Genomic DNA, 18,549 nt, shown 5'->3' on the forward strand with positions numbered 1-18,549 from the left:
TTCACAATAGGATTTTAACTGTTTTAATGGCTTTAGCAATTAATCTCTCTTCTTTTTATTGTGGGTATTATTTAACCATATGGTTTCACTAGTGATGCAAATAACTTGTTGGGCTTGGGAGCCAGAGGTTTATTTGCGAGAAGAAATAAATCTAACACATGTAATGTGTTATGTAACACACATGTAACACACTGAGTGATGAATGTAACACACTGAGTGATGAAAGTACAAACTTTTCTTTTAGTAGACACATAGATATTTTAATATCTGTCTTGAAGCTCATGTACTAACAAGAACATTCCCAACAATGTAGTATAATAAGCAACAACTTCTCTCTCAGTCCAAATGCTCCCCAGGTTTTGGGTGTACAGTTTTGGCCTAGCCAAAGGGTCACCTTTTAATTTTTGCACTTGAAATAATGGAAAACATAAAGAAAAAAAAGGAAATACAAAAAACAGAGCTCGAGAATAAAACACTTCATCAAATAAATAACGTCAGACTTTAGAGTCCACTGAGTATGGAAAACGTTAACGGCGTTGGCTATACTAACATTCCACCAGCAGGCAGATTTCTTACAAGTATGATCTTTCAGCTATTTCATTAACCTCACACTCCCACACACAAAATTGAATCTTAAAGGTCATGTTTAATGTGTTCAGCGTTTTCAGATCATTCTAATTCCAAAGCTCAAGCTTATTCTTATAGAGTAACTCTATTTACTAAATTTCAACCTTGAATCTTTTATGCTTTGAATATATTTTTATTAGACTATTTCATTTTTGTTCTAAAGTATTCATATTTTCTATTTTAATGGTATGATTTCCTATTAATTTCCTGGTTTTCTTCAAGATGTCAAGAATAATTTTTCTTTATAGACAAAGGAAGTAATTTTAGGAGGAATACATCACAGTTAGTAATAGTGACTGTTTCTCTAAGTAAGGCACAGATATTTTTAATATACATAGCAGTGCCTGATTGAAATTTATTAATAGTAGTGTTTTCTTTTTTACATAAATGTTTTGGGTTTGCATAGCAATGTTTTGGTAGCAGGGGTGTTACAGGGGTGGGTTCTGTGAGAAACTGCCAGAAGCTTTCCACATTTCCGCCAGAGCCAATGCCAGCCTGCTCCAAGATGGACCTGCCACTGTCCAAGACTGAGCACATCATCCACAGTGGTAATGCCTCTTGGATAACAGATTTAAGAAAGGGAAAAAACCCTGTGTAACAGCAGCCAGAGAGCAGAGTGGAAATGCGTGAGAGAAACAGCTCTGCAGACACCAAGGTTGATGAGGATGGAGTAGAAGGAAGCGCTCCAAGTGCCAGAGCAGAGATTCCCCTGCAGCCTGTGGTGCAGCCCGTGGTGAGGTAGCTGTGCCCCTGCAGCCCATGGAGGGCCACAAGGGAACAGAGCCTGTGGAGGACCCTGCCTTGGAGCAGCTGGATGCCCCCAGGAAATTGTGACCCTGTAAGAAGGCAGGACTGAGCAGGCTCCTGGCAGGACCTGTGGCCTTAGGGAGAGAGGAGCCCATGTTGGAGCAGGTTTGCCAGCAGGAATTGTGACCCTTTGAGGAACCTGTGTTAGAGCAATGTAATCCTGAAGGACTTCACTCTGTGGGAGTGGCCAACACTGGGGCAGTTTGTGAAGAACTGCAGCCCATGGGAAAGAGTAGGGAAGAGTATGAGGAGTCTTCCCCCTGATGAGAAGGGAGCAGCAGGGACAACATGTGTTGAACTGACCACATCCTCTATTTTCATCTCTCTGCCCTGCGGCGGGGTCACAGGGAGAGAAAACTGGAAGAAAGAAAGGGTGGGGGGAAGGTGTTTTTTAAGATTTGGTTTTACTTCTCATTATCCTACTCTGATCTAATTGGTATTAAATTAAACTAGTTGGTATTAAATTTGTCCCCAGGACGAATATGTTTTACTAATGGTGCTAATGGATGAGTGCACTCTCCATGTCCTTATCTTAACCCATGAGCCTGATGTTATATTTTCTCTTCCTTATCCTGTTGAGGAAGGGAGTGATAAAGAGACTTTGGTGGACACCTGGCATCCAGGTGGAGTCAACTCAGCATAATAATCTAACCCTTGTCGTCTTCTTTCCTTTCTAATTGTCTCAGTGATTTTCAAATTGATGCCTGATATTAAGTATTCTGACACCTGAGACTTTAAAGATGTTTTAGTGCCAGATTCAAAGGAATGAAAGTGATTTCCCCAAACTCAGATTTTTTTTGTTGAGAACAGTAAATGGTCATTGCGTACCTTTCACTTGTCTTTTTAGGCTGCCTTAGTCACTGGTTGCAGCCTACCATTGCTTACCTGTTCAAGCAAATGAACAAGATGTTAGTAAGTGAGGTAAGTAGGACTTGCTTTCTGCTTTGACTTCATTACCCATTTGTTTAAATGATGGTGCATTTATTTACTTAAGTTAATGGACTTCATCTTTTTGGTCTTAATTTTTTCAGCATAAGAGTGTGCGTTAGAATATGTTTATTTACTCACAGCCCTAACAGCAGGAATGCAGAATACCTGTTATTAGAACCGAGCAGATTTTAAATAAAAGAAATGCAATTAACTCAGCTTATTTTGTAAGATGTTTTGTGAAACTGACTGAAGGGAAGAAAGTAGTTAAAGAAACATGGCAGCCCTCTAAAGTCATATGGTCAAGGGCACAGATTCTTACCGTTTGTGGAGGAAATATAGAAAATGCAATGAGAAAATAATTTGGCTGAAGTCAACTATTTAAACTGGAGTGGACATTCAGGGTAAGTGCAACAACATAAAAAGGCAAAATCATAAAAAAACAGCTAACAGAATGATTCACCTGGAAGGGACACTGGCTGCAGCAAGAAATGATGTAGAAGGATATTAGGATCAAGAGGAAAATCAAAACAGAAAAAATCACTCCTATTTATTGTAAGAAGATAGCTATAAATAGATGATAAGAAGGCTGACCTGTTTAATGCCTTTTTAGCATGCAATCAAGTGATAATCACACCAATCTACTGACAAAGGGAAAGATCTCAATATTTGAGTGTAGGAGAAACATTGACTCACTGGAAGGCCTTGAAGATGATTTGGAACTTGGAGTAAAGGACATCTGAGCAGGAACTGGAGTGTTTAACATGCAAAAGAAAAGGGTAAAAGGGGTTCTAACTACAGTCTTAGAGAGAAGGTGGAGCCAGATTCTTCTCAGGATGCAAAACGAGAGGATAAGGCCTCAAGGGTCAAGAGTTTAAATATAAGAAATTGTACTTCCTGTGAAGGAAAAAAATGATTCACCACGAGAGGTTGCCCAGGAGCTTTCTACCTTGTTTCTTGTTTTTGTTTTCCTGTCCTCACACAGCTGTGGTGGGACAGGAAAACTGCTGACTACTCAGAGCTGATATAGTAGCCACAGAACTAAGCTTTGAGCAATAAAGAAGTGCAAACTATCTGAAAAAATAGAGCCTGCAAGTCTTATTATTGCACATTATTGTAGAAATAACTTTAACTGTTTGCGTTTCTTAGTATTTGAATATATTTTAGCTGTGATTAAGTTGTTACTTTATCAACAGTTACAATAGCTTTTCTGAAGTCACAATATTATTTTATTGCTGTACTGGGGCAGGATGTCAGGTTTCAGGAGTGCTGACTGCTGAGGTGCCCCGTGACCGCTGGAGTGGCCATAGATGGACTCCAGCAGTAGGATGTGGGACAACCCAAAGTTGCTGTCAGAACATGCAGTCAGTCTTGTTCTTTCTGCCGTGTAAGAGTACTTTGGGGAAAAAAAGACCCCACAAGAAGTCACTATTTATGTTTTCAGTAAGTTTGCCCTTTTTCAGGAAGTGCTGATACATTTTGCTTCTTATGTTTGACTATGTCTGATATTGTAGCTTTTGCTTCTGTACTACAGGGACCCAAGACGTGATGAACTGATACAGATTTTTGACTCTTCCAAGGAGCTTCAGCTGAAAATCAAAGTCAAGTCCTCAGTTAGTATATAAGTAGTAATGCTCCAGTTTGTGTCTCTGATGAACTTATAGGTAACCACTCAAGGAATGAGTTCAAGTAAATGCAACTTCGTATACACAAAACCAACTCAACTACTTCTCAGACAGAAATGGTATTGCCTCAGCAGTACATCAGTGTTCTGCTATCCAGAAGGGACTAATTTTATAAAAGGTTGTCATACAAATTATACAAGTACTTTTGTTTTAATCTGTGATTCACTTCAGTGCTAAGGAGTCTGATTCATCCATTCAAGTCAATAGAAATATTTGCAATGACTTCAAAAAGAATTGGAATAAGCAGCAACTCGAGCAAGTCAGAGGCTGGCTTTCTGTTCAAATCTTAGCTGTGTATTTTTAAAGCAAGTTAACGTCACCCTTGTTTTTACCCACAACTGACCAAGGCTGGCAAAACATGGAAGTGTTTAAACTTTATTTTATCCATGAACACCCATATTTCTGTATATGATCCTTTCAAATTTTCTCCGAACTGAATTACTCTGACATTTTTCAGGACATCTTAGTGAGGTCCCAAGTATTTTTAAGTACATATGTAATCCAGTCATGTTTCCAGCAATGTTCCACCAACTTCTTTTCCATGAAGAGGTATTCTTGTTGTGACCATATTCTCTCAGATGCTTCCCTGTCCAAAGTGTCTGAAAATGAAGGTGTTAGGAGACATAATCTTGTACCTTTTCCTCTCATGGAAAGCTGTGATGTATGCAAATACAAGATTACTAAAAGTGTGCTGAAATTGGGATAAGAAGAGCTGCAGAAATCCCTTTCTTTCTGGAGGTTTCTTCTGTTCAGAGCTGACTTTGGTTAATCCAAACGGTTTTATGCTGGGACATAAGACTGCATCTAGGGCCCTCCTCTCATGGTGGCTGCTGCTTAGATCTGGAAGAAAATGGCAGGTCACTGGTTCTAAGAACTGCTGCAGATGAAGCAATGAATCCAAAAGAAGCAATTTACTTTCAGTGGAGTCCACAGCTGTATTGCTTTTGATTTCAGTTTTACTGATTTCCTGCTTCTTTCTTTCCAGACACAGTATTTGTATGGATTGCATAACATTTCACAGAAGTTATGTTCCTTTTCTTCCGAGATAGAGTAGTGTAGTGGGGTGACCCTGACTGAAAGCCAGGCAGCCACCAAAGCCTCTCTATCACTCCCCTCAACAGCTGGATGGGGGAGAGAAAATATAACAAAGAGTTCATGGGTTGAGATAAGAACCAGGAGAGATCACTCTCCAAATACTTTCATGGGCAAAACAGGCTCGAATTAGAGATATTAACTGAATTTATTGCTGACAAGATTAGAGCACGATAATGAGAATTAAAAACAGACCTTAAAAATATCTTTTCCCCCATCCATCCCTCCCTCCCAGCCCTACCTTCTCCCTGTTGGCAGTGCAGGCAGAAGGCAATGGGGGTTATGGTCAGTTCATCACAGGTTGTTTCTGCTGCTGGTCTGGGGGAAGAGTCTTTCCTTTGCTCCAATGAGGGTCCCTTCCATGAGAAAAGTTCTCTGTGAACTTCTCCAACCTGAATGCATCCCACAGACAACAGTTCTCCATAAACTGCTGAAATGTGGGTCACTCTTCCACAGGGTGCAGTTCTTCAGGAATAGCCTGATCCAGTGTGGGTCCCCCATGGGATCACAATTCCTACTGGGAAGCCTGCTCCGGCATGTGCTCCTCTCTCCGTAGGCCTCCCACGGGGTCACACCTTCCTCTCAGGCATCCACCTGCTCTGGTGTGGGTCTCCTCCAGGGGCTGCAGGTGGATATCTGCATCCTCACGGATCTCCATGGGCTGCAGGAGCACAGCTGCTTTACCATGAGCTGCACCATGGGCTGCAGAGGAATCCCAGCTCTGGTGCCCGGAGCAACTACTGCCCTTCCTTCTCCACCAACCTGGGTGTCTGCTCTCTCTCACGTGTTCTCATCCCACTCTTCTCTGGCCACAATGACACCTGCACAATAACTTTTTTTTTCCTTCTTCTTAAATATGTTATCACAGAGGCATTACCACCATTTCTGATTGGCCCAGCCTTGGCTACTGGCAGGTACATCTTGGATCCAGCTGTCATTGGCTCTGCTGGACAAAGCTTCTGGCAGCTTTCCAAAGAAGCCACCCCTGTAGATCCCCCACTACCAAAATCTGGCCATGCAAGCCCAAAAGAAATAGACCACTTTCACTTACAGCCTCTCTAGCATGATAAAAGGGAGATATTTTTACAAAATCCAGCATATTCTAAACATCTGCCTGTAGTAGCCACAGGGTGCATATAGCATAGGTAGTCTGTGACCTGTTCCAGATCTGCTTCCAGGTTTCTCTTTGACTGGGGGTTAGTGTAAGACAAGGCCGTGTTCTAGCCACCATGCACCTTCTCTGAGCTGGCTTCAAGTGAAACTTGATATAATCAATCTGTCTGAAAACATTGCCCTGTGTAGGAAAACCACACTTGGACAAAGAACATGAAGTGTTACAAAGATTGCCCTAAAAATTAAAGGTTTATTTTGAAACCTTGTGTGCCAGAAGTTTGAGGAGAAGTAGTGCAGAAAAAAGAAAGGCTACTTTTAGGTTTTAAAAACCCAGAAGATTTGGCCTTCACTGTCTAGTCCAGACCCTGAGAAATGAAGGATGGCAACATTAAACTTGTTGATTACTTTCTCAGGGTCTATATTAAAACTGGTAAGCTTTTTTTTCTGTCCTTGGCCAGAAAGAAGGTGGGCTTATAAACTCAGTACTTGGATGTTCATAAACCTTTTAATTCCAGCCCAAAGGTATTAATAATCAATACATTTGTATTTAGTCTTAAGAAAACCTTCACCTTTGTTCTTGAGACCTTCACCTTCCTTTTCTTCTCCCTTTGCTCCCCAGGACTAGACACAGAAATCAATCAGGTTTATCTCTCAGCCTTTATGCTGCTAAATTTGAGGAGAAGCCAAACCTTTGTGTGTGTGTGTGTGTGTGTGTGCTTTATTATGGCAAACTCTCTGCTTATGCTCTTCTGAACCACTTTCACTTTGAATTCACGCTCTTTGAACATTTAGGTTTAAACCTTTCATGGGATTTTGAATCAGATATCTCTTCTCCTACCTGAATATAACTTTGTATATTTTTTTTACTGTTACCAGATTTCTCTAATGATTCATCAGGGAGTTGCTGCCTTTTTAATGGTATTTAACAATGAGAACAACTAGGCATCTAAAGATCAAATCAAAGCATTTCCTATCTTTATCTGTAGTTTATTATTTTATAGATTAAATGGTTGCAATCTGTACTACTATGGAACTACTGTGCCTGATGGTGAGCTTGCTAAGTGTTAGGTAACAACTAGTTCAAATTTTGGGACGAGTTTCAATTGCCTGTGCTAAAGATAGCCTCACATATAGCTTAAATCCTTGAGAAAAATTATGAAGAATTTACCTTCATAACAAGAGAAAAGAGACTTCCTTTAAGCCATAAGAAATTGTGTTCAGCATTTTGACTCTAAATTACAACATACTTTTATAAAGCACCAACTTAATCTTCATTTGATCAATTATGCACCCCAAGGGCAAGATATTGCAGTTTAAATTTATTTCTTTGTGCTTGAAAGTACAAATTCTCTGATGCTGAAGATGGTGAAAAATGTTATTGTTCAGAATACTTTGATATTAGGAACATGGGTCTAAGCTTCATTGTCCCACTCCTTCAATCATTCACATTACTGACAGGTGAGAGAAAATGTGAATCAAAAGCAGTGCTAGTGACCTTTTCCTTCTGCTTGGCTAACTGTTACCATTTAAAGGTTCATTACAAGGTAGAATGGTGTTTGTTCACCATATACATTTGCATGTATGCATTTTTGTGCATACCCATACATATATTAATTTAAAGTTTACATGAGACTGATGAAGTTCTGTCAGGATCAAGTAGGAGTTTTCCCCATTTTATCTCACCTGCAAACGAAGTATACTGTCCCCAAAGCCTGTCTTGTGAACCTTGTCACTACTAGGTGATGTTTGACCAGTTTGGTCCCTGCTAATTCCCTATACTGTTTTGTTTTCTCCCATTTCTGTAAGGTTGCTCATCTAAAGTACTGTAGTTATTTTATTCCTAACCTTCACTTAAATAAGCAACCTCCTGTTTCTTTTCTGCAGAGGTAATGATCGATCATTTTCCTTCTAAAACAGGGCTTGTTGCCTAGTGTCTCTTATCAAATCTGCTGAAAACCTTTTTGAGCACAAAGAGTCTCTGACTGCAAAATGTCCTGACTGACATCATTAATAAGAGTAATCAAGCTGAGGATTTATATTTTATAGGAAGCTTGCCAACTACAGAAACTTAGGGAAGGAAAAGTGAAGCCAGAGAAAAGCTGTGTAAAGTCCCATGGAAAGCTGAAAATTAGTTGGTCAGATTATGGAGTTTTGCTATAACTCTAGGTTATGGAGTTGTCTAATAAGTCTTTCGCTCACTAAAATGTTTTGTGGGGTCCTTCGGTCCACCTCTTTCATACGGTCTTCTTCACAGTCAAATAGAGAAATGGACATGAATCCCATTTTGCTGGGGCTCTTTCAGGATCAGACGATAGACCTCGATTTCCTCTCATGCATAAAGAAAATTGCTTCCACCTTAGTGTTGCTCTGACAGGAGCAAGATTCTGGTCACCAACTCCTTCTCTCCCAGGAACAGCTGGATTGGTACAGCCTTTGGTGTGTTAGAGCTGGACCTCTCACGTGGGAGTAAATAACTCCCAGGAGCTACAACCAAAATAAAGGATAAAATATTCTCCACATATTTTGCGTTTGCCAGAAGGCATCCTTAGAGAGGTCACAGCAAGAAACTGAAACTACCCACCTGCCACAGCAGTAGTCATAACAATACATGTTTTAGCAGGCAGTGAAGGAATAAAATGAGGGAACAAAACTCAGAACTGGTGACATGATACTTCAGAGGAAAGCCTGCCTACTGCTAAAAACATGGTCTATTAAAAGGGTATGAAACTTAATGGCTTCCAAAATACCAGACAGTGATTAATTGACTAGGTGGTGAGGCACCAGCTTGGGTGAGCACATTAATCACTGCAGCAGCATGTCTGTCACACACTTCTTTCTGAGCATTGCCCTTCCTTCTTATATCTAGAGATGCAGGACTGCTAGACAACCATTGATAAAATGCCATCTGGGAGGGGGAAACAAAACTGAACAACTCAACACTGTACAGTCATTCCTCAGGGAAAGTTTCTGCCTTGGGATTTGCCGGCCTGACTTTTCTCCCCTTAGTGCAGAGAAGAGCAAAGCACTCTTGTCCCTTTCTGTCTCAGCTTTGCTTTCTCTTTCCTGCTTCCCCTCTGACCTGGCCCTGCTCACACAGCAGTAAGAGTCAGAGAAGGAGCTGAATGATGATGACTGCTTCTGGACATGGAAGCCCCATTAATCCTTCTGTGAAATTGTTGAGAAATGCTGAAGAGAGGACGAGGTTAAATAGGTTGTATCTATAGGTGAGGACTGGGAGACCAGTAGACATATGGGTAGATAGTTGCTTGTGCAGGAAATAAATACTTACATGGAAAAGCTCTACATAGAAGGAACCTAGAAACCTGTATTTTATGCCCAGAGCTTCCCAGATTTGACAATAGTGTTATTAATGACCTTTTTTTACTTTTTTTTTTGAAGGAAACATATATTTCATACTATGCATATGTTCTGACAAGGGATTAGATGTCAGAATATTTAAGTATTTGTAAATGCACTAATAATGCTAATAATTGATATGATTTCAAAAGTCTTAACAAGCTTAGTCTCTTTATTCCTCTGTTATGCTGTCTGAAAAGGAAATGTGACAACTCTTCCCTTAGAGAATCCCTCAGTCCCTGGTCACGCAGATCCACGTCTGTAGGCAGGGGGATACTCAGCTAAGGACTGTCAGCTTCTGGCTATAATATGCTAGTATAAGCAATCCATGTTGAATTAAAAATGTTCTGGATGAGACAAACAAAAATTTTTAGCTTTTTAATCCCTTGTAGGATGATTTCCCAGATGGAGTTTTCCTAATTGAGCTTGTGATTTCCATCATAGAATCCAGATCCCACTTTCCAGATGAGATGACTGAATGTGGTTCAAGAAAAATATGAAATCATTTGAAAGATGAACAAAGGTAAATTAAGTATTTTTCATCCAAATGTGGCAGTAACCAAACAGAGTCAGTTGTACTTTGTGCTTTATATAAGCCATATTTTGCATGCAGGATCCATCACAGTGATATCTATGCACCAGAATGTTAGAGAAAAAAGAAGAGAAAGGGTCTGCCTTTCTGGCAGGCATGGGTTATTCCTATTAACATTTCATTATTTCAAAAGCAATGTACATGCCAGATTGTTAGATTTGGGGATGACTATCCATTATTCATAGTCCTCTGATGGAGAGAGAGTAACTGGAGATGATGCCAAGAGGGATGCCTCAGATCCAGATCTAGGTTCAGATTCCAGCTTGCTCCCAGCCTTGATGCAGCTATGTGCTGGAAGCATGGCTTGAACCTCATCACATTGTGAGAAACTCCAGGCTTTCAGCAATCATTAGTTGTGTGATATTCACAAAACAAACAAACAAGCAAACAAATCTGTTTTCACACAAATGCTGTCAGTAACAGAAACTAGTAGAAGAGAAATCTGAGACCTATCATGTGTATTTTAGGGTTTCTTCCTAGTCAAAAGGTTTTCAGTTTGCTTGAAGTGTTTGCAGCTGCTAAGTGCAAAATTTTACAGGAGTGGAATGTGGCTTGATGTAGCAGGAATAATTTGAAAGGCTAGGAAAAGCAGCAATAAAAGTCTTTTGGTGGTTCTGTAGGTACTGCATTGGGGGCATAACTTCTGATTACATGTGAGTTTTTTTATTTGTTTTCTTGTTTACTGAAGGTTCAATAATATTCAAAGCTGCATCCAGTTGCAGGACTGTTTGGTTTCTCTGTCATGTAAATGTGATTACTGAGATGGTCCTTCTCTCTTGCTCTACCTCACATAATCTGCACTCAAACGTTTTTTAGGTCACCCAACTAAATGGTTATGAAAGCTATAAAGGAGGTGAACAGGCTTTTTACTCCTTACTTGAAATGCTTGCCATTCCCATTTGAAGTCAGATGAAACAGTATTTCATACACATCGGTGAGAATCTGGCTGTGTCTGGGGAACTGAGTGGAAATATCCTTGCTTTAAAAAATCAGCTACAGACATGCTCAATTTTGTTAACATTTGGTCTCTGCAAACAAAAAAATTACTGCATGTATAACTTCTTTATAAAAATGTTAATCCACAAAAAACAGAGGTGCCATGGTTTCAGATGTATTTTCAGAGAATAGAATAAACATGAGTAAAATGGTCATTATTTCAATATAAATAATGGATTTCAAATATGTGAAAAAAATTGAAGCATTGCTTGTCAACTCTTCAACTGGACTGTTTATTAAACAGTTGTAGATTATATTGTAGAGAAAATGGAAAATAAAACTGTAAAGAATATATTTTAAAAAGTAGCTGAATATAATGTCTATGGAACAACTCCAGCCTCTTTTCATAAAATGTGAATGTGGCTACAGTTCTATATTGATCAGATGCAAGATCTGGAGAGGTCAAACAACAAGACTCATTTCTTTGACATCTGGCTTTTATCATAGCTGACTATTTCAGATTCTTATCTTCTCTGACAATAAAAAGAAAATTCTGTTTAGCAAAGTTCATAACTGTGTGAAAGTGTCTATTACTGACAAAATATAACACAATACAACATGCCTAACCATTAAAGTACCAGGAACATCATATCACATTAATCATGCAATTTAATTGGCACTTATAATACAGTGGATTATTTGAATCCATATTATCCCCATTACAGAAATATGATGAGACATACAGAGCGCTTCAAAGGCATCTGAAAGGTTCCAATTTTTTTAAAAAACTATTGCATTACTGTTTATCTACTTGAATGTCTGAATGGAAGACATTTCCATGATCTCAAACCAGTTTTGATTTTTGTCATGAGAGTGCTATACACCTATTTGCTTAAGTAGGATTCTCCATATCATATAGAAATCTGATTATCTACTGTTATGTAAATGAAGCATGAACTTCTCAAAAACACTGATAATCACAGCATACAGGCTATATTTTGGAAGTAACAGTTTTCCATTTATTTTAGTCATCCATCATATGTTCAGTAAACTCATCTTCCAATGGAGGAGAGATATTGCAGATGCAGTGCATGACCACCTGTGGGCTGATCAAATATTAAGGGGTGAGGGGGCTGTAGGGTTTATTTTCTTGTCCATACTTGTCCTGTTCTGTCTGAAACTTTTTCATTATGTGTACAGGATATCACTGTCTCAGTCACTGCTAGTAGTAAATGAAATATATTCACACAGCTTTCAGAACCATTTTGATGAAATGTTTGCTATAGTCAATTTACTGTCCATTTTCTTCACAGTTTCCATATTGCCTTGAATACTCACTTTAGATGGATGTTAAAGAAGAGTTTTTCTTTCCATCAGTGCCTGTACTTGACCTTGTCCTGGGACACCCAGACATGTGGGTCCTTTGTTTTCTTCCCTGCTGTTCCACAGGTGAGTCTCCATAGCATTTAGCAAGTATCTGAGGACAAATTTTGCTGTTGAATTAGCTCAGTGGGATTTTTTTTTTCTATTAATCCTCAAATGTATGTTTACATCTTAAATGAGCTGGATCAGAGCACTGGTCTGTGCTCTTCCAGGTGTGTGGGGATGTGTCACTACACTCCACTGTGCCCCAAGAAGATTGGTGACAAGCCTTTGCAGGTGTTTGCACTGTGATTGTGCAGTCCCTGGTTTGTTTTGTTACTGCTCTGATGTTCTTGCTGCCTCGATGTATTCCACACACACTGCTGCAGTTGTTGCAATGAACAATTTGCTTATTGAGCTCAAAAATCAGTCTGGTGGTGGACTAAAGGGAGGTACTGAAAAATTTTGTCACTCTTACCGAGCTGAGGGCATGGCCCAGAGGCAACATCAAGGGATTATGTTATATTGCCTTTGCTTCTTTTTTCTCAGTGGTTCCTAGGAATTCCCCAATCAGCATTGCCAGACTTTTTAACAAGTAGTAACGTGATTGATCCTGTTATACCCTGCACAGCTGTAGGCAGGTTAATTTTCAGCTGCCTGCTAACAATATCCCAGGTCTCAGAGGCTGGAGCAGGTTTCCCAGACTCCAGGCTGCATGCTGGAGCTTGGCAATAGCTGAACTAGCCCACTGCAGTCTGCTCAGGCTCACTAGCTCCAGCAGGCATTTTGCTGTCAATCTCAAACAAAATATAGCATTTGAACTGCCACTTCAAGTATCCCAACACACATTTTAATTCTTCCAAACGCAATATCATTCAGCTAGGAGAAAAACATAGTGCTTATTGTAACAGGAGGAGGAGTTGCATTCTAGACAGTTGCTAGTCAAGAGAATATAGACACCATGCTAGGAAAATAAGTGGCTCTGAAGTGACACTTAGAAGGCTAAAATAATTCTTGAGGAGTGCCAAGAAAAATAGAGAAGCATTGCTATATCTGAAAATAGCTTTAAAGAAACCATTATCAGAATACTGTGTTGGATAGTGTTTTCATTCTTTAAAAAGCTGCTGAAAAATTGATGAAAGAAAAGAACTACAAGGGTTTTGAACATCGAAAAACACCTTGTTCTGACAAGGTGTTTCTTGTTTATCCAAGAAAAGTTAAGAGATTATAAAAAATATCTTATGCTGGGAAAAGATTTCTAACTGCTGACACTATGGAGAGAGAATCAATCTAAAGGTCACAGGTTCTTCACATTCACAACAGAAATAAAGTTAAATATTAAGCAAAAGAATGGAAAACTGTAGTGAAATATAAAATTTTTGAAAGTAAGAATCAAAATTCCCATCTAATAAACATGCTTAGTTCAAGGCAAACAGTTTAAGAATCAGTTGATAGAATTATGCAGCTGGTGCTAACAAAATATTCATAAATGCTGTATAAAAGATGTGTGGTTCAAGAGCAGGAAGGCCCCAGAGAATTGCAGAAAATTGCCACCTTATGCCACTGATCTTCAGGAGGCTGTGCCTTTAGTTGCCTTCAGCAAAAGCAGCCCTAGTATCAGATTAGCTTTGCCACCTTCTATTCTAAGAACACAGACCAATCAATTTATTTCTGACAGCAACACAGATTCACCATTTGACTAAGTTTTTTACACGGACATGAAATGCTGGTTAGACTATGCATTGCAATATCCCCCAGTTGATGGAGATAGGGATGATCTGTCAGGATACATAAACTCTGACATGCAGTGCAATAGTCTAAAGACAAAATCAATGTTGTGGCCAGAACCGCACTTGAAATCACCAATTAAATTTAAAAACTCCGAAGATTGGAAGCATAATTCAGAATATAGACTAAGACTTGAAGAGGATTTGTAGGAGGGAGTGCTGGGATCACCAACACAAGCATGTGTTCTAGTTTTGCTTCTGTACTAGGACATCAGATTGAGGAAGCCTTTCCTATATGGATTTACTCTAGGAAGTGTTCAGAGGCATGTGCTGGGTTTTTTCACATTACGGGTTGATAAGCAGAGCTCAGTTTTTATACAAAGCCTAAGCTAACAGACTTTTTGAAGCAAACAGCACTTTGTCTAATACCTCTGAAAAATATTCAATTCCCTACTTCAGTATATATCTTGTGGTGATTTGGATTGTCATAACACTGTGAATCTTTGAAATATTATCTGCATATACTGAAAAAGAGCAAAACAAACAAAAAAATTATATTAGTTCTTTATAGCTGCATTACTGCAGTGATTGTTAACTAAAAAATCCCCAGGAATTTTATGTTTATGTGTGCTCAGCAAAACCTAAAATATTTCTATGAACACTGTCAAATAGATTTCCTTGCAAAAGGGAATGTTAAACAGTATGTTGGCTATTAAGTCAATTATGTGAAATCAATCAAAGGGCAAAGAAATAGCTGCTTCATTTTTAGAAAAGTTTTGAAACACATGTTTCCTGAAAAATGCCAAAAGCAATTTTTGTGTGACAGTGATTAGGATGGGATGTGCTAGGGGCAGAGCTAGAGTTTCTAACAGTGAGAAATATTGGAGATCTGAGGTGAACATCTAACAAGATCTCAGAGTAGAACTTGAGGTCTCGGATCTCTCTCTTTGTAGAGAAAGAAGCATAAAAAATGTTTTCTTGAGGGATTGTTTGAAGCACCTGCCAACCATTGCAGTAAAATTTCACTTTAAGTTTGAAGTTTCTGAGTAAATTCTAAACCTTATCTAATTATAGACTATAGTTCATGAAGAGAGGGTGAGGTAGCAGGTGCTGGAAAACTATTCACTAAAGGGTAAATGCTGAAAAAGATACAAGAATACTTGCTAGCAAATTTCTCTGAAGTATTTGGTATGGATGAGCCTGATCTGCCCAGCATATGGATGTACAGGATGAGGCCTCAAAACCTGTCCAGAAGGCAGTGTTTGTGGGTTGCACAGGTATCCTTGGAGCACTGTCTCATGGTTAAATGCCTGTTGGTCGGAGAAATTCTGCTTTGCAAGGGCTACTGTAATTTAGTGCCAAATGACACTTACTTTTGAACATCAGGTTAGGATAACTCAAATAAGTAGTATCATGCACTGTAAGTAATTGAGCTGAGGTCAGTGTTATTGTCTATGGAATAAGCTACTACTCAGAATAAATAAGAATTTCAGTTTGGTGAGAATGAAACGATCAACTCTTGATGAGTAGTAAAAGGAATTCAAAATTCTTAATCCAAAGTACAGATGAACTTCACATTTGTGCTAACCCTGGAACTTATCAAAGCAGATCTGGCTTTGATAATTTGAACACTGCTGATACTGATATGTTGAAACAGCAGCTTATGGGTCTTCCTTTCTGGGAAACCCTGTGCTATAGAATCATAAATAAATTCCCATATTTTTACAAAGAATGTCATCCAGAGGATGACATATCACAATACATAGATGCAAACCAGTCCAATTACTAAGCAGGTGACCAAAGTCAAAGGTCCCTGAAACAGGGACGAAGCAGTGCTGCGAAATTCAAGACATTTATCAAACTGTCTCACAGAAGTACTGTTAATCTAAACGTGTCTGGTTTAAAGCGCTGGTAATTTATTTGGCTGTTTCATCACTTGTGAAGTTTGTGCCATTAGTATTTAATCATCTTAGATTCATAATCATCCTCCCTTCCTGAAATATACCTCAAGGACAATAATGTCCTGCAGTTTTGTCTCTGTGCCTCCTTTTCCCCTTCAGTATCGACTGGAGAAGAAGCTTTTCAAAGATAGTAAGTACTGCTCTCTGCAAGGTTGTTACTTTTAGCATTGTAAGGGCATTTTCACTCAAAAAGGCTGAACCTTTTTTAGCTACACATCATCTTATTTTCATTCTCAGGTTTCTTTATTTTTCTCCTTTAGGTCTCTCTGAATTGATGCTGGGAGCGATGTCTACTGAAATTCAAACCAAAGACTCATAAGATAATACATACATGAGTATTAAATATTTCAGATTCTCTGGGCACTACCTTTATGCTGATTCTTTGAAATGTCAGTGCAGATTAAATCAGTCGGCTTGTGTTCTTTTGGAAGAGAGGCGTCTGCATGGGAGTTAGTAATGACCTCAGCAAAAAACACCGGTTTGCTAGGTTGCAGGGAGGAAGAGAGGAAAGATGGGTTCCTAGAAAACATCAGGTAAGATGTCCTGAGCCATTCCCAAATGTTTGGCCTATGGGTACTGAGTGCTTGACTATCCTACAGGAAAGGACAAATTATATTTTATAGAGTAAGCCACGGGCACAGGTTGAAAATGAGAGGATATAGAATCCTCTGTTCCCCTGAACTCCCTGAGGACTGACTGCAGAATGCAGAAGGCAAATCAGAGACAGACCCCATTTTGCAAGACGTTCCACCTTTGTCAATACATGTTAAGGGTGTCCATTTTGAGAATACTCATATTACCTTTTCAATTCCCTCCTGTAGAAAAAACTTATTTTTTAGGAAAAAAGAAAGAGAAAAACTAGAGGAAAACTTAGTGGAATCAAAGTCCATTTGGGAATATGTTGCCCAGATGCCGAGACACCAACAGAAGGACTGTGCAGAGAGAAGCAGTTTTCATAAGCAATTCATGCCACAGATGATACAAGATTTATCTCACCAGTAGCACATGTTCAAGGCTTGTGAGCACAACCCAAAAAGTTAATATGAGCTTGAGTTTTGGGAACTTTAATTTGACTGATTCTACCCTAAATTGCTTCTTGTTTCGCTTATTGTTCTTTGTAACAGAGAAGACTTAAACAACTTTTTCCCCAACCTCTATTGAAAATAAAGATTTAAGGGAGAAATGTCAGTTATTAGAAGTGACTCACTGACACTGTGTTAGATTTACACGACTGTTAGGCAAATTGTTGAGAATCAACTGGTAAGAGTCCTAAGGTACATTTTTTGTAGCTTATTACAATTAGCCTTACATAGCATACTTTTAAAGAAACATTGATCTTTTCTTTCCCTAAAATGTCACAGATATCAGGGAAAGGGTGAATCATTTGAGCAGTGCCTATAAGAAGTTGAAAGTGGAAACAGAAGAAATGCAAACCACTGGTGTTACCAAAAGGGATAAGGGAACATATCAGTGTTATCAGATGCTAGATAAGTTCTTATCTGTTGTTTTAACACTCCTGTAAGTATTCTTCATCTGTAAAAACATCTAACTGTCGATTCAAGGAAAAATCTCAAGCTTCACAAGTTTCAGAATGCTGATGTAAAAAATAAACCTGTTTTTTTATATGATTTTTTTTTTAATTAGCTTTTAGCTATTCTTTTAGTCAGAACAGGTGGACCACATCTCTGCACTGTGGACGTAAGAAACTAATTTGGCAGTGAAAACAGCTTGAGAAACATTTATCTCCTATTATCTTGGAGGTCTCTTTCTCTGCATAAATTCCTAGAAGTGTGGAGAAGACAGAGTCCCAATTTTCACTCTGTATTGTCCGGGTAAAACAAAGATTTACATAACACTGTCATTTTGTTGTGCCAGTTTGTAATGATTGATACTATTCAATTTAGATAATTTCCTTATGTGCAGTGATTAAAATGTGTAAGCTTTGTAAATCATATCAAATAGATGTTTCTTCTACTAAGAAAAACACATTTTATTTCAGCCTACTTTTCAGGAGATGTTTATGTCCAGATGTATAAAGGTGTTTAGAAACATCTATCGTAATCAAAAACTTTTGAAAACGCACAGCTGCCCTACTTCTGTTGAAGAACATCACCAAAAGAGCTGTGGAAGTGTTCAAACCATATCACAACTAATGCTTTTTCACTGATGGATATATTATTGCTTGTTTTCTGCTTTGCAGTGAGTGAACCTTCCCTATTTGGAAAAGAAAAATCCTCATGCATCTGTCTGCATTTTTATAGATATCTTCTATGTGCTGCTCACTACACAGGCAGCTTACACATTTTGCATGTTTCCACTTGAGGTGGTCAGATCCTTTTCTGATATCTGGCCCAAAGGCACAG

At 38.8% G+C, this 18,549-nt stretch overlaps 1 long non-coding RNA gene across 1 annotated transcript; it reads left to right on the forward strand.

The window, feature by feature from the left end:
* The first annotated feature begins 2,283 nt into the window (after positions 1-2,283).
* On the forward strand, positions 2,284-17,160 carry LOC125325526. Its single transcript, XR_007203369.1, has 5 exons — positions 2,284-2,355; positions 3,896-3,974; positions 10,053-10,131; positions 12,450-12,585; positions 16,447-17,160. It is a non-coding gene; the product is annotated as an uncharacterized LOC125325526 (long non-coding RNA).
* Positions 17,161-18,549: the final 1,389 nt, after the last annotated feature.

Source organism: Corvus hawaiiensis, chromosome 4 (assembly GCF_020740725.1).
Source record: "Corvus hawaiiensis isolate bCorHaw1 chromosome 4, bCorHaw1.pri.cur, whole genome shotgun sequence".
Lineage (NCBI taxonomy): Eukaryota > Metazoa > Chordata > Aves > Passeriformes > Corvidae > Corvus > Corvus hawaiiensis.